We start from the raw sequence: 14,001 nt of genomic DNA on the forward strand, positions 1-14,001 counted from the left end.
ACCTATAAATTTAGTAATTAGGTATGAAAAGACAGCATAATATAAAGAAAGTAAACTTTCTTTTACTATTCAATCTTTATTCAGCAAAGCAATTCCCTACTTCTGCAGATTTTAAACATGCCCATTGATACACTCCTGATTTGTCAAAGAGCACTCGTTTGAAGGGGAAAAAGAACCGCCAGCAGAGGTTTTTGAGTATTGTTAAGATCAGGTAGCACTTAACCTTCATCTCAAGTCAATGAAAGTTTTAAAGATCTGTCACTAGAACAATGGGTTTATGGAATATATGGGTCTTTTCACATTTGATACAGTGGCAAAGCCACTGAAAATACACACAAATAGGGAGCCACAGACAATCATGGCTCCTTAGTGACACGTTTGCACCAAGTTCTCTCCCCAGTTGCAGCCAATTTGGACTTCTGCTTGATGGTTGTTCATACTTACATGTTTAAGCATACACAAAACATACTGGATATAAACCTAAAAAAATGTAATAAATGAATTGGCATTCCATTGTGGTATCTGCTATTGGATTTCTGGTAAATATCTACATCTCAGTCAAAGGTACTTGCTTCTACTGATAACCTAAATAATTGCATGACAAGGAGCATTATTCAATTTACTTATACTTTGTTAACATCTGGAAGGTGACACAAGGTAGTTCTATTCTTCTTTCCCGTGGCGTTACGTGCCACAGTATGGATCAGATGGGCTACAATGCCCTAAATTGTACGCTCTTTGTAAGCATGATCTAGTCAAAGGTAAGACCCTTTCAGTCACATTGATCTGCATGGGGAAAAAAAAGTATTTCATTTTGACTGGATCGTGCCTTGTGTTATTCGGCCAATCAGCAGATAATTAATTTTTTAAGAGTTCAGTCTGAACAGAACAAAGCATCTGAAAAACAGACTAAAATAGAATCAGCAAACCACTATACATGGTCAGAGGCTTGACTGCATAGTTTGGACATTTCTCCAAAGATAACCCCTGGATTTGTTTATTCCTGAAGATTTTTTTAAAAAAAATTGCAAAAGGAAGCTATGTAAAGGAATAGCCAGATGCAGGGGCACCATTTCAAATTTCAGGGGGGAATATAAAGAAGATTTCAAAGGCTCATTCTTAGATATGTTCAAGATTAAACTGCACTGTACTTTAGGAGAATTTTTATACTTCAAAATTACTATAGCAAAGTTCTCAAAGCAGATCTAAACAATCTCTTCCCCTCTCCGCTCTTAAGCAAAGCGATTTGTGCCTTTGGCAGGCATGCCTAGTATATACAGCTATATAATTGCATATAACAGTTGTCACTCATTTGGGCATGCAGTAACATCCTTCATGTGGTTTTGGCCTCAGGAATGTATGTACCTGGCACCATGTAAATGATATCTTGTTTAAATCGGACAACTACATATTATTTATTTGTTTAGGGACACCAAGGTGGCGTACCTAAAAATATAAACACACAATTACATACACAATTCGCCTGATAGGTGTTATCCTTCTCTCCCAAAATGGGCATAAGGACACACAGATGGGGTAAATCACAGATGGAATTGTCTGGCTTACATAGGGTGACCATATGGAAAGGAGGACAGGGCTCCTGTATCTTTAACAGTTGCATAGAAAAGGGAATTTCAGCAGATGTCATTTGTATATATGGAGAACCTGGTGAAATTCCCTCTTCAACACAACAGTTAAAGCTGCAGGAGCTATACTAGAGTGACCAGCTTTAAAAGAGGGCAGGGCACCTGCAGCTTGAACTGTTGTGATGAATAGGAAATTTCACCAGGTTCCCCATATATATACAAATGACATCTGCAGAAATTTCCTTTCAATACAACTGTTAAAGATACAGGAGCCCTGACCTCCTTTTCGTATGGTCACCCTAGCTTACACAACTGGTCATTTGCTTGGTACAAGGTGTACAGATGTTCTCATAAGCAAAATTTACCATGCAAATTTTATTATCACAGGCTGAAACATCTGGACCAGACCTCAGTACCCAAAATGAGTTAGTTAGCAGAGATATAGGTGCTCCTAAGTGCAATAACACATGATCTGGACCACAAGGGGAGGACAGTCCGTTTCCTTTCCTTCCTTACTCCCGGTAATAAGAAATGAAGTGTCTCAGGCATTACTCTTTTATTAGGGCTGGGAATCAAAAGATTGTCCAACATTTTGGAGCAGATATATACTTATAAGAGCAAATTAATTTCCTCCTTCAGATATATGAAGCTAGCCATAAACCCCACATTGGGGGTTGTGAGTTTCTGGTAGGTACCACTGTGTGTACTAAACAGCATGAAGTCTGTTGTTCCCCCGCCCAACATACCAAGTTGTATAGTAAAAGGATCAGAGATAGAACTATTGACAGCAACAAAATGAGGAAGCAGAAAAATATCAGAAGTAAACTCCATTAACAGGGCCTTGGAGACTGACAAGGTGCTCCAGGCAGTCAAATAATGTTCCATGATCAATAGAATCAAATTCTGCTGACAGATCAAGCAATATCAAGACTCCATAACTCAGTGGAGTTTGCATGAATAAGTAAATAAGTGAATAAGTGCAGTCTCTTCCTGAAAGTCTTGGTGATACGACTAGCTATGAAGCCAGATTGAAATCCCTTAAACTACTGGATAACAGAAAGCACAATAGCATTTCTGAAACACACTCCTTGGGACTGTAACCTAAAAGAGAATAGAAACTAAAATTGCAGCAGTGGAATTACTGGGGACTTCTGATCCCTTAGGAAGTTTAACACCCCTATTCTTCTTTGGATAGCAGATCTTTACTGCATTTTACAAACTGATTTTGAAGCGCTCTTCAGTTTCAAACATAATTTGCCATACTGCATAGATTGGGAGCACGGAATGCTTTGAGAAACTTATTTGGGTACAGAGTTCTATGAGCATGGTTCATTAGATCCTGGCCTAAATACTCAAAGTTGATTTATGATGCCTTATCTTTTCTCTTCTTGACTGTTAAATAATTATGTCATGAAAATGAAGAGTCATCTCACCCAGTATGATTTTATGTGTACACTTGAGATGCTTTACATGTACACCTAAAATATTAAGTATGAATGTGGTACATTCGTACACCAGTCAGGAAGCAGTTCCTTCTGAGTGCAGCATCACTAGCAAACCAACTTTTCCTTCCTGTAATGTGGGAATCAACCCTGTGAAAGACATAGATGACCTGTATTTAAAAAATGGTAAGCCCTACATGAAGGTTATCAAGAAGTCTTACATGCCATCTCTGGTCAGAAGCTTTACAAAAAAATACCAGAAAGGCAAAATACATAGAACATATTTCTATCAAAAAGAAAAATTTCACACATTTCATACATCTCTCTTCAGCAGATACACACATTATGGTTCTGACATGATATTCTTACAGATGTCTCAAGAGTGCAGGCTTGTCTTGCAAATATAATCTGGAAAGGACCCCTTCTTTGTCAACCTGTTTAATAGGTGTAAGCTAAGGCAGGGGAAAGGAAGTGATGAGATAACTGACTCTAATCAGATTTATTTCCACTTCAACAGCAAGCTATGCCAAATGGTATTATACATGTGGAATTTTCACTAACACTCCATATTGCCCTATGAACTCATGAAGCCAATTCCTAAGCCAAATGTACCACAACATGATGATATCAACTTTAGGAAAGAAGCCTATTAACTTTAATTCGCGTTTTTCCAAAGTTTTTATTTTAACTTCTTTCTGCTTTGAGCACCATCTGTTCCACAGGTGAGTTTGAGGAGATCCTCACACACAACTAAATTGCTAAACCAACATGGGCATCGGGAGTGGAACAGAACAGGACAACTTCCTAAAACCAGGCAGAAGAAGATTATTGTTAGACCAAAGCAAAAAGCTCACCCTATTGAGTGCATTTCAGCCTTAAATACCAGCTGCTAGAATGAACACTAGGGAGTGGGTATGGACATAGAATAGCAGAGTTGGAAGGGGCCTACAAGGCCATCGAGTCCAACCCCCTGCTCAATGCAGGAATCCACTAAAGCATCCCTGACAGATGGTTGTCCAGCTGCCTCTTGAATGCCTCTAGTGTGGGAGAGCCCACGACCTCCCTAGGTAACTGATTCCATTGTCGTACTGCTCTAAGTCAGGAAGTTTTTCCTGATGTCCAGCTGGAATCTGGCTTCCTTTAACTTGAACCCATTATTCCGTGTCCTGCACTCTGGGAGGATCGAGAAGAGATCCTGGCCCTCCTCTGTGTGACAACCTTTTAAGTATTTGAAGAGTGCTATCATGTCTCCCCTCCATCTTCTCTTCTCCAGGCTAAACAGGCCCAGTTCTTTCAGTCTCTCTTCAAAGGGCTTTGTTTCCAGACCTCTGATCATCCTGGTTGCCCTCCTCTGAACACACTCCAGCTTGTCTGCATCCTTCTTGAATTGTGGAGCCCAGAACTGGACGCAATACTCTAGATGAGGCCTAACCAGGGCTGAATAGAGAGGAACCAGTACCTCACGTGATTTGGAAGCTATACTTCTATTAATGCAGCCCAAAATAGCAGCCCAAAACATCAACACCATGCTCAGCTTGCAAGTTTCCAACAGCATCTAGCTGTCTGCTGCTGCTTTCACTGCTGGAAACAGAATGGACCTTGGTCTGATTCAATCAGGCAATATATATATATATCCTTAATTAAGACTATGAAAACACAGAGTAGTAGATTTAGTCTTTGAAAGATTCTAGGTGTGTGCCAGACCAGCCAACTGCTTTCATATGGATGATGAATGATGTACTCTCCTTACTGCAACTTAACAGTAATCATCGTATTATTTTATGGTACATTTGTGTACCTCTTATCATTCTAGAACACTTTCCTTTCATGAGAGCCCAACCATCTCTTAAGGTTATGTGAATTTCCTGGCTCAGGGGCTTGTTTAGCTAATACAGACTCTTTTGATTTTGGGCCAGCTTTCTTCAGACATTTATATGTCTTGGCAGGTTTGTACTGGCTTGTTCAAGCCCTTTTCAGGGTGAACTATAGAATCATTATGTTTAGAAGTAAGGAGGAGGAACACTGTCTGGCTATAATGAGAGGTGGTGTCAGTGAGCGTCCCAACAGACACCCCAGTCTTAGACCATGGGGATAATAAGAATTTCATAACCACCAAGCCACAACTGAACTGGCAATGCCTGACCAAGAAAGAGTTATCGGATTGTGGTAGACAGTTTGATGAAAATGTCACAGAATCATAGAATCATAGAATAGTAGAGTTGGAAGGGGCCTATAAGGCCATCAAGTCCAACCCCCGCTCAATGCAATGTCAACCTAGTCTGTGGCTGCTGTGAAAAAGGCAAGTTTCATGTTGGGCATAGTTAGAAAAGGAATTAAAAATAAAGCCCCAATATCATACTAGCTTTACACAAATCTACTTGGAATACTGTGTATAATTCTGAATCCTGGAGAGTTAGAAAAGCATCAGAAAAGAACAACCGAAATGATCCAGGGGCAGGAGCAGTTCCCCTATGAAGAAATGTTACAATGTCTGGGACTGTTTTGCTGAGAAAAAAGGCAATTACGGAGAGTCATTATTGAGGTTTACAAAATTATAGATGGTATGGAAAAAGTGGATAAGGGATTTTTTTTCTTCCTCTCCCCTAATACTAAAACCTGGAGTCAATCCATGAAGCTGAATGGCGGGAGATTCAAGACAGATAAAAGCAAATACTTCTTCACACATACATGGTTAAACTACGGAATTCATTACCGCAAGATGTAGAGATGGCCACCAACTTGGCTTTAAAAGGGCATTAGACAATTTCCTGAAGAAGGCTATCAATGGATATAAGTCATAATGGCTATAATATATTATCTCCAGTATTGGAGGCAGTATGCCTATGTACTCCACTTGCTGAGGAACATGATCAGGCTTATTGCACTAATGTCCTACTTGTGGGCTTCTCACAAGCAGCTGGTTGGTGACTGTGTGTACAGAATGCTGGACTAGATAGGCCTTTGGTCTGATTCAACATGGGTTCTTATGTTCATTAATTAGGTGGTCTCTGGAAACTAAATAAATGGATTATTTTCTCATCTATTCAAGAAATAAATTATTCTGTTGGAGTGAGTGATATTGGATATAGGGCATTTCCAGTGGTCTTGCCCCTAGTGGCACAATACATTATACCCAACAGTCTTGCCCACACCACTATTTTATTTACAAAAGCTTATTTCTAAACTGGAGTTTTCTAGACAGCAGTGCATAAATAATCTTCCCTTGCAATTCCCCATGGGACAGCTGGCCACATTGTGTTCATCCAGAAAAGTAGGGGTTGTTAAATATACTAAGTGATCAGTATGCCTTTGTAAGCACTGCACATACATACATGCTATATCGCCAAGTGCCCCTGCAATGTACAAGCTTTCCTTGCTTTCACCCTTCAAACATTTGGGCTTTTTCCTGGTAAGTATACACCCATTTTCTGCCCAATTATTTTTAAAACTTTGCATCCATGATCACTGAATCAAAGCACTCTGCAGAGGTCTGAAGATCATCTGGTCTAACCCTTTTGGCCTACAGCAAAAATTTCCAAGCACCAATTCACATTCACACCACACAAAACCCTTTAACAGATTGCCCTGTCTCATCCAGATTATCATGTGCCACAAGCAAGAATCAGGTGCAAACAAATTGCCCCATGCAGAAAGTCCTTGCAAGATGATGCGTACTCTAGCACCAGAGGAAAACAATGGAAAACGTAACAGATTCTTCAACTGAACCGGATAATATCGGAGGGGTGGTGGTGGAACTATCAATGTTACTCTCATACTATTTTGCAAAACATTTATTACACACAATAAACACCACATTTCTATGATTATTTACTCTGGCACCTGTTAGAATATGATCATCCTCATTAATTTATTACATCTGAAGTTCAGTTAAAGCCAATCTGGATGACAGACTCAGCCAACAAGCATTAAAAGGCAACAGGTTTTGGATCAGGCCCCAAATGGCCTCAATCCAGCAATGTACTGGATGCTGCTAATTGCCTGACCTCCCTGAGAACGTTGGAATGAACTCTATGGGTTTTAAGGATCAGGCCCCAAACGACAGGCAAAAGAATGCTCCATTCTGTCACAGAAACCCACCAATCAAACCGATTAGGGCATGCCACGCCTACTTTGCTCAACAAGTTGATGGATACTGCCTATGCTGAACTTCCACTTCAGTTAAACATGGTGACGTCATTCAGGTGCACACACCAAAACATTCGAGGAGCTACCCCTAACAACATGTTGTAAGCTTTTTTTTTTTTTTGCTGCTTACTTAACTACAACTCTGCAGTGCCAGATTTCTGATCTTATTAAGCCGTAACCAATTTATTTAGCCCGCTGTGAGCCCATCTCAATTCTCCCAATGTTTAAACAAAACATACATCGCTCTCTGGAAACTAGCAGAAATGATTCAAGTGACTGTAGATGGAGTTCACTTTATAGCTTTAGATTATTAAAGTGGATGTAGATATAGCTCACTTGATAGCTTTGAATATATGTGTTAAAAGGCCAATAATATAATTATTATGAAGAACTACACCCAACTTTTTAGAGAAATTCCAGTCTGAATTAACACTTAACGATAATGTCATCACCATGTGCATAAGTCAGCGTCCTTAAAGGATTTTTCATCAGGTACATTTGCCAAAATTTGGTACAGAGATTATTATTTTGAAATGATGGGGTAACAATAATAATAATGTTGAAGTACAACGATACTGGCTAATTCTCTATCTGCTTGGTGTTTAGTCATCTAATAATTTGGGGGGGGGGCAATGCAGACATTCTGAGGATGAAGAGAAAGGCCACTGCTGTCTTGTGCACATTCTGTTCACCATGGTTACAGGCAAAATAAATAAAGTAAGAACATTTTGTCAAAACCCTAGCTATACCGGACCAAATTTCTCCTTTAAAATGAAAACACACCTAAACAAGAATGGCATTGGTTAAAAAAAAGAACAACCCACAAAAAAACCCACCAGACAGAATATTTCACCAAAATGGCAAGACAACGAGCAGAAACTATATCTATATCTATAGATATAAAACATGCCCCAGTTTACAAGCGAAGTCTAGTCTTTCATCCCCTTCTGCCATCTGACAACACACTTCTACCCACAATGCTCTCTCTTTTTCTGTTTCACGCACGCACGCGCGTGCACGCACACACAGACACACACACACAGACATGCACATATAGACACCCGCCCTCAGAGAGGCTGGAGTGAACACACTCACACCCACACCCACACCCCTTCCCTTCCCAAGAAGCCAACTTACCCACAAGTTATATTTCATTCAAAACTAGCCGTCCTCCGCTCCCCCCTACCTTGAGGAGGGGGGGTGTTATTTCTCCCTCTCTTCTGTTGCAGGGAGGGAAGGGGGGGGGGGGAAGGCCACATATATCTGAAAACACTTCTAGGCAGAAACCATGTAGTGCAGAACAAAGAAAGCCAGGGCTACCTTAATCTCAGCACAAGGCAGCCAGTAGCTATTCTCCAGCTTGTTCTCGCTCCCCCCTCTGAGGGCACCCAGCTCGCTCCCTCGCTCTCTTTCCCTTCGCCTGTCCAGCCACTGCACAACACACATCAATTATTCATCGCCTGTCTCCCGGTTTCCAGGCGAAACCAATCACAGATGGAGCCTTGCTAATGGGCTCATGCCATACTTGCCAAGAGGCTATTTGTGCTCCCAGCGACAACCCTCCAGAGACAATAAAAAGAGAATCAGGTTCAGCTTTAGAACTTCACACGTCGACGCGGACAGACCTGAAACAAGCGAGAGGGCACGCAGTGGCGTCCGCATGACATTGCTTGAAGAGGGGGGGTGTGTGCGCGCAGCGGCTGCAAATATGAAAGGAGGCGCCTTTAAAACAACCCCCCCCCTCCAGAAGGACTGAGAAAAAACCCAAAGGGGGGGGGATGAGAAATAAAGGGGTGGGGGAATCAAACACTAGGAAAATTCTCACCTCCACTGCATGTTACTGGTATTGATGGTTTCCTTTTGCTGTCTCTAGTGGTCCATCCCTTTGCTTTCCCACTATACCCATCTATCACTTACGTGCGCACGCACGCACACACACACTCACAGACACAGATACACACAAGCAGACACAGCCACTTTGCCAGAAGGGAGAGAGAAAGAGAAGAGAGGGAGAGAGGGGGGGGGGGGGGAATCCAGGCATCTCACATTTCAAACTTGCAAGGAGGGGTGGTGCTAGGAATATTAAGACAAAGGCTTGCTCTCTGGTACACAGCCAAGGAGCTAAAATAACCCCCTCGATCAATTAATCAGAAGCAACACTTGTTTGAGTGTGTCTAGCAAACCATTAAGGGCGCCCGGTCAAAAAAAGCTTCTGTTTGAGGAAAAGCCGGTGGACAGGGTCTCCCTCCCATCCCCTATTTAGAAATCCTGTTGACTACATCCATCAAACTAGTCATGCTAATTAAGCGTCCAGAGGAGGAAGGTTCTGCTTTTTAAGAGGTGGTAGTGATGCTGGTGGCTTCCTGCGTGAAGGCAATCAGCCCACAAAGAGGAAGGGGAGGAAGTGAACACACACCACCTGTACCAGAATACCAAACCCGTATTGGCATATTTTGGGCATGAATCACTGCTTGGAAGAACAAAACAAAGAGGGTTATATTGCCATTTCATCAATTACTATATCTGAAAGTACGGTTGAGGTGGAGGGAATTGGGAGCTGGGCTTTAATTTGGCTGTGTTCATCACATGCAGCAGGTACTCTCTTGGGAATATTCCATATTTATGCAAGCCGTTAGGTAGCCAAAGCTGAGCGTAAACTGCAAGTGAGAAGCAATTGCAACCTAATTATTTGGCTCGCATTCACACATGTCTGGAACCGTACACAGAAAGGATGAACACACATAATTAGGCTGGAGAAAGGCGCTGTGGCTGCACAGCCAAATTCACAGTAATTATGCCTTTCTTTGACCTAGTTATCATCCTTTTCACATCATTTTCCCCACCTACTTCCAGACCCAAAGTGACTTGTGGGCGCATTTTCATGCTGGCAAATTATAAGCAGGGAATAGGGAACTCAGTTCAGATTCTGGAGAATCTCCTCTCTTTTTAAAATATAACTTTCTAGCTCTTGTGGATGAAGATATGCTTGATGGCGTGTGACAAAGTCTGAAGAAATCTCAGAAGTCACAAGGCTATTATTTTGCGTGGTTGGGGTGGGGCTTAGTGAGTTGCATAGATAGCTCCTAGTCCCTTCCCATGGCTATCAGAACAAGAATAAGCCATTCAAATTTACTCAATTCGCATGCTTGAGAGATGGGTCATTTTCAGTGCTGAATTTGGATTGCCTGGGATCAATTTTAGATTTATTTATTTTAGCACGATGTCCATGTAGCCGTGATAGAAGTGATTTAATGCCCTGAGCACTGGATCTCCTATAAGGAATTCCTAATTAACTGCTACAAGAAACAAATGTACTATATCTAGGAAGGAATGCCTAAATTCAGACAACTTCTTAAGGTGGTGCTTGAGTTTACAGATGACTTGTCCAAGAGTGCTAATGCTCTGGCATAGCAGAGGGAGAACAAAGAACAAGAGGTCTGATAGTCGGAACAAGTCAAGAAGAAGGGGAGCTGTAAAATAGGCGAGAGGTCCCGAGCCACAGTAGAATGGTTGCTCAAGGAGCTGAATGGGTCTGGCACCGAAGAGTGGGGCATCAGTACAAAAGGATGCTGTGATGCTGTGGAAAGGATGAGTGAAGAACAGGCCCTTAGAATATGATGGTTCACAGGGCCCATGGAGGGTAAAGAAGGACTTCAATGACTCAAAGCCAGAGCAATGTAGTGGTTAAGGGAATGACTTGAGAGCATGACATTTAATTTTAAGCATGAAAACTGCTGTTTTGGGAGGGGCAAAGCTCCTGCTGAAAGACAAGCCATCCCCCACCCCAGTTGTAGTTTTTTCCACGTGCATAGCCTGATCCATGCCCCCCTACCAGGTCAGCTCTTTTCCAAGAGGGTTGGGAGGGATTCAGATCACCTCTTGTTAAAAGTCAGCACTGCAATCTACACACACACACACACACCGTCTCTCTGTAAAGCTCTTTCCAAGACAGGGATCTTGCTGTGTATCATGCTATGGATCACCTCCTTTAAAGAGGTACTTTAAAGGAGGCAATCTGTAGTATATCTGCACGCCTCTCTGTTTCTTGGCAAAGTGCTTGTCCAGAGAAGGGGGGAGGTACAGATCCCGCCATGCATCGCTTATTTCAAAGCAGCAGGTGTGTTTTCTCTGCTCTTTGCACACAACTCAGAAGGTAACTAAAATGGGGGCGGGAACTTTCCCTAACATGCTAGTATTGCATGGCACATTGAAATCGGATTTTGTTTGTGGTGGGGGAGCAAGACTTCATCTATCCTGCTCACAAAGCACATCCATCTCATGTTCTATTTTGGGCTAGACTTTGGGCTAGACATATACTAGACTTTGCCCATGTAGGTCCTAGTAATGTTAGATATCCCTTGTGGGCCTGAAGGAGGGATAGGCATGCCCTGAGACAGACAGGATCCTGTGCCCACACCACACATAGGCTCTACATAGTTAAAAGCCTTATCAAAATTGGCCCTTAGCATCCTGACTCTTAATACGGGGATAATACTGCCCTACCTTGCAGGTTGTGGGTAAGAATGAGAAACAACTTTGAGAAGAAACACTGTGGCCATGTTTATCCCTGGATAAATTTATCCACTGTATCCCTGGATCGTCCAAGGGTCAGACCTGTTCATCTAGGTGACACACAGGGGATCCAGTGCTCAGGCAGAGGCGAACCCTGGATGATCCCAGGATAAACCTTAGGTCTAGCTGTGGCCTGTATTCGGTTTCCTCTTAGAACAGCACCTTTCAGGAGCAGAGTTGGGGCACTGTGGATATTTTTCTAGAGGACACATTTTATGGTTTTAAGATTAATTACCTGGACAACATATACAAAATATTTTCAAATCCCTTTGATCCATTTTAACAATAATTCCCCTATACAATATTTATATTACAAGTTTAAGTTTCAAAAAGAGATTGTAAGTTCTGTCCAAAAAACAAAAACCACGTAGGCTTTTGTCTTAATAGATGGTGAAGTTAAAAGAAGCCATGCTTTCTGTAGGGAATGAATAATTATAAAGTAAATAAACAGGAAACCAACAAGTCTTTCCCCTTCTCATGGGGAAAAGTGGCAGTTTAAGTTGTGGCCAACCAAGAACCAGCCTTTTCCTGACACAGCATCCTGTGGTGAAAAGCCACTTCCTTTCCAGGCAAAACCTACATAAAATCTACCAAGCCTCCTCACCAAGGAACTTGCTGGGAGTTATCTTGCTGAATTCAATTAAAAATAAGAGAAAACTGGTCGGAAACAGACAGTTTCTTCATCTCCTTTTTAAAACTATAGATTTTAGAAAGATCCCTGTTTCTCTGCAAAAAGCTATTATATGCCAAGTAATATTGTTGTTCTCCAAAGAAGATTTTTTTTAAAAAAAGAATCCCTCAGCATGGCATAACTGCTCCCAAATGGGTTCCACTTGTTTAAAAAAGCCTAGACCCAAGATACACTCAATTAGAAATCAACCCCTCCTCTCTTAAGCCTCTCAGGGCTCATCTACACCAATATTTATTTATTTATTTATTACACTTATATACCACCCCCATAGCCAGGGCTCTCTGGGCGGTTTACAGAAAGTAGGATATCCCACTATGAAAGCAGTATGAAAGAGGTATATTAAACGCAGGAGCCACACTACTGCTTTATAGCGGTATTGAAGTGCACTGACAAATGTTGGGGTCCATTGACACATACCATATACCGCTTTCATACCACTTTCATAGTGTTATATCCTGCTTGGTGTAGATGGCCATAGCTAGACCTAAAGTTTATCCCAGGATTGTCCTGGGGTCAAACCTGTTCATCTAAGTGCCACACAGGGCATCCAGCGCTCAGGGAGGGATGAACCCAGGATGATCCTGGGATAAACCTTAGGTCTAGCTACGGCCGATGTGTCATGGGCCCCAACAGTTGTCAGTGTGCTTCAGCACCATTATAAAGCAGTAGTGTAGATCCTGCAGTGCACTTCAATACCGCTATAAAGCAGTAGTGTGGCTCCTACCTTTTATATACCGCTTTCATACCACTTTCACAGTGGAATATCCCGCTTGGGGTAGATGAGCCCTCAGTTTTAATGAATTTGTCCTCAGAACTACACAAATCTGTATGCCAGGTTCAGTTAACAAAGGAATGAGGGGTATCTTTCAGAAGCATTGTATATAGCTCGTTGACCCTGATTCTTCTCTAGTCATGAACAACTATAGTTGGATGCAACAACTAGTGATCCCAGATGGGGAAGAACATGTCCACCTATCTCAGAGGATTCCTCCAACCACTCAATGGGGTCTAGATGATCATCATAATGTTGATGTGTGTCTAGACAGTACCTCCATCTATAATGGCTATCCATACTAAATACAGCTTCCAAATGCAGGCTTAGGTTATATCTGTTTGAGCTCTCAGGAGTTTGGACAAGATTAGGGAGTGTTGTCTTATGTTACTCAGTCTTATGTTCTTTTTCATATTATCCTCTGTAATGTTAAGCCTTCGAGGTAAAATGGAAAATGTAGATGGGAAGATAGAACTATTAAACACAGGTTCTCTCTTTCTTCATATTACACTTTTAGCTTGCCAGTGCCACTCAGGTTGTACCAGTCCAGTTGGTTCATATCACTTGTCCCCCACTTTAAAACTGCTTCAAGTGGCACTGTACAATCAAGAATTTTCTATGCAACCCAGAAGGTACAAGGCTCTACTTTATAATTCATTTAAAGGCTGAGCCTCACACAGAGTTGTTGCATTGCACAGAAATCCAGAAACAATTGGATTTCCTCTATTTTTGATACTTTGGTCACAGGTTGTTTTCCTTGGATTAAAAACAACTGTTTTGAGACAGACTCAG

General features: G+C 41.7%; 1 protein-coding gene across 2 annotated transcripts in view; it reads right to left on the bottom strand.

The window, feature by feature from the left end:
- ZMIZ1 (zinc finger MIZ-type containing 1) overlaps positions 1–14,001 on the bottom strand; it is a 476,022-nt gene that overhangs the window by 120,952 nt on the left and 341,069 nt on the right. The window contains exon 1 of one of the 2 annotated variants that reach the window (XM_063133163.1): positions 9,000–9,101. The exons of the other annotated variant lie outside the window; for it this stretch is intronic. The gene's annotated coding sequence lies outside the window, so the exon portion shown is untranslated. Of the gene's footprint in view, positions 1–8,999; positions 9,102–14,001 lie in introns of those variants that run through there. 2 annotated transcript variants of the gene reach the window in all.

The sequence above is a fragment of the Elgaria multicarinata genome, chromosome 8 (genome assembly GCF_023053635.1).
Source record: "Elgaria multicarinata webbii isolate HBS135686 ecotype San Diego chromosome 8, rElgMul1.1.pri, whole genome shotgun sequence".
NCBI classification, from domain to species: domain Eukaryota; kingdom Metazoa; phylum Chordata; class Lepidosauria; order Squamata; family Anguidae; genus Elgaria; species Elgaria multicarinata.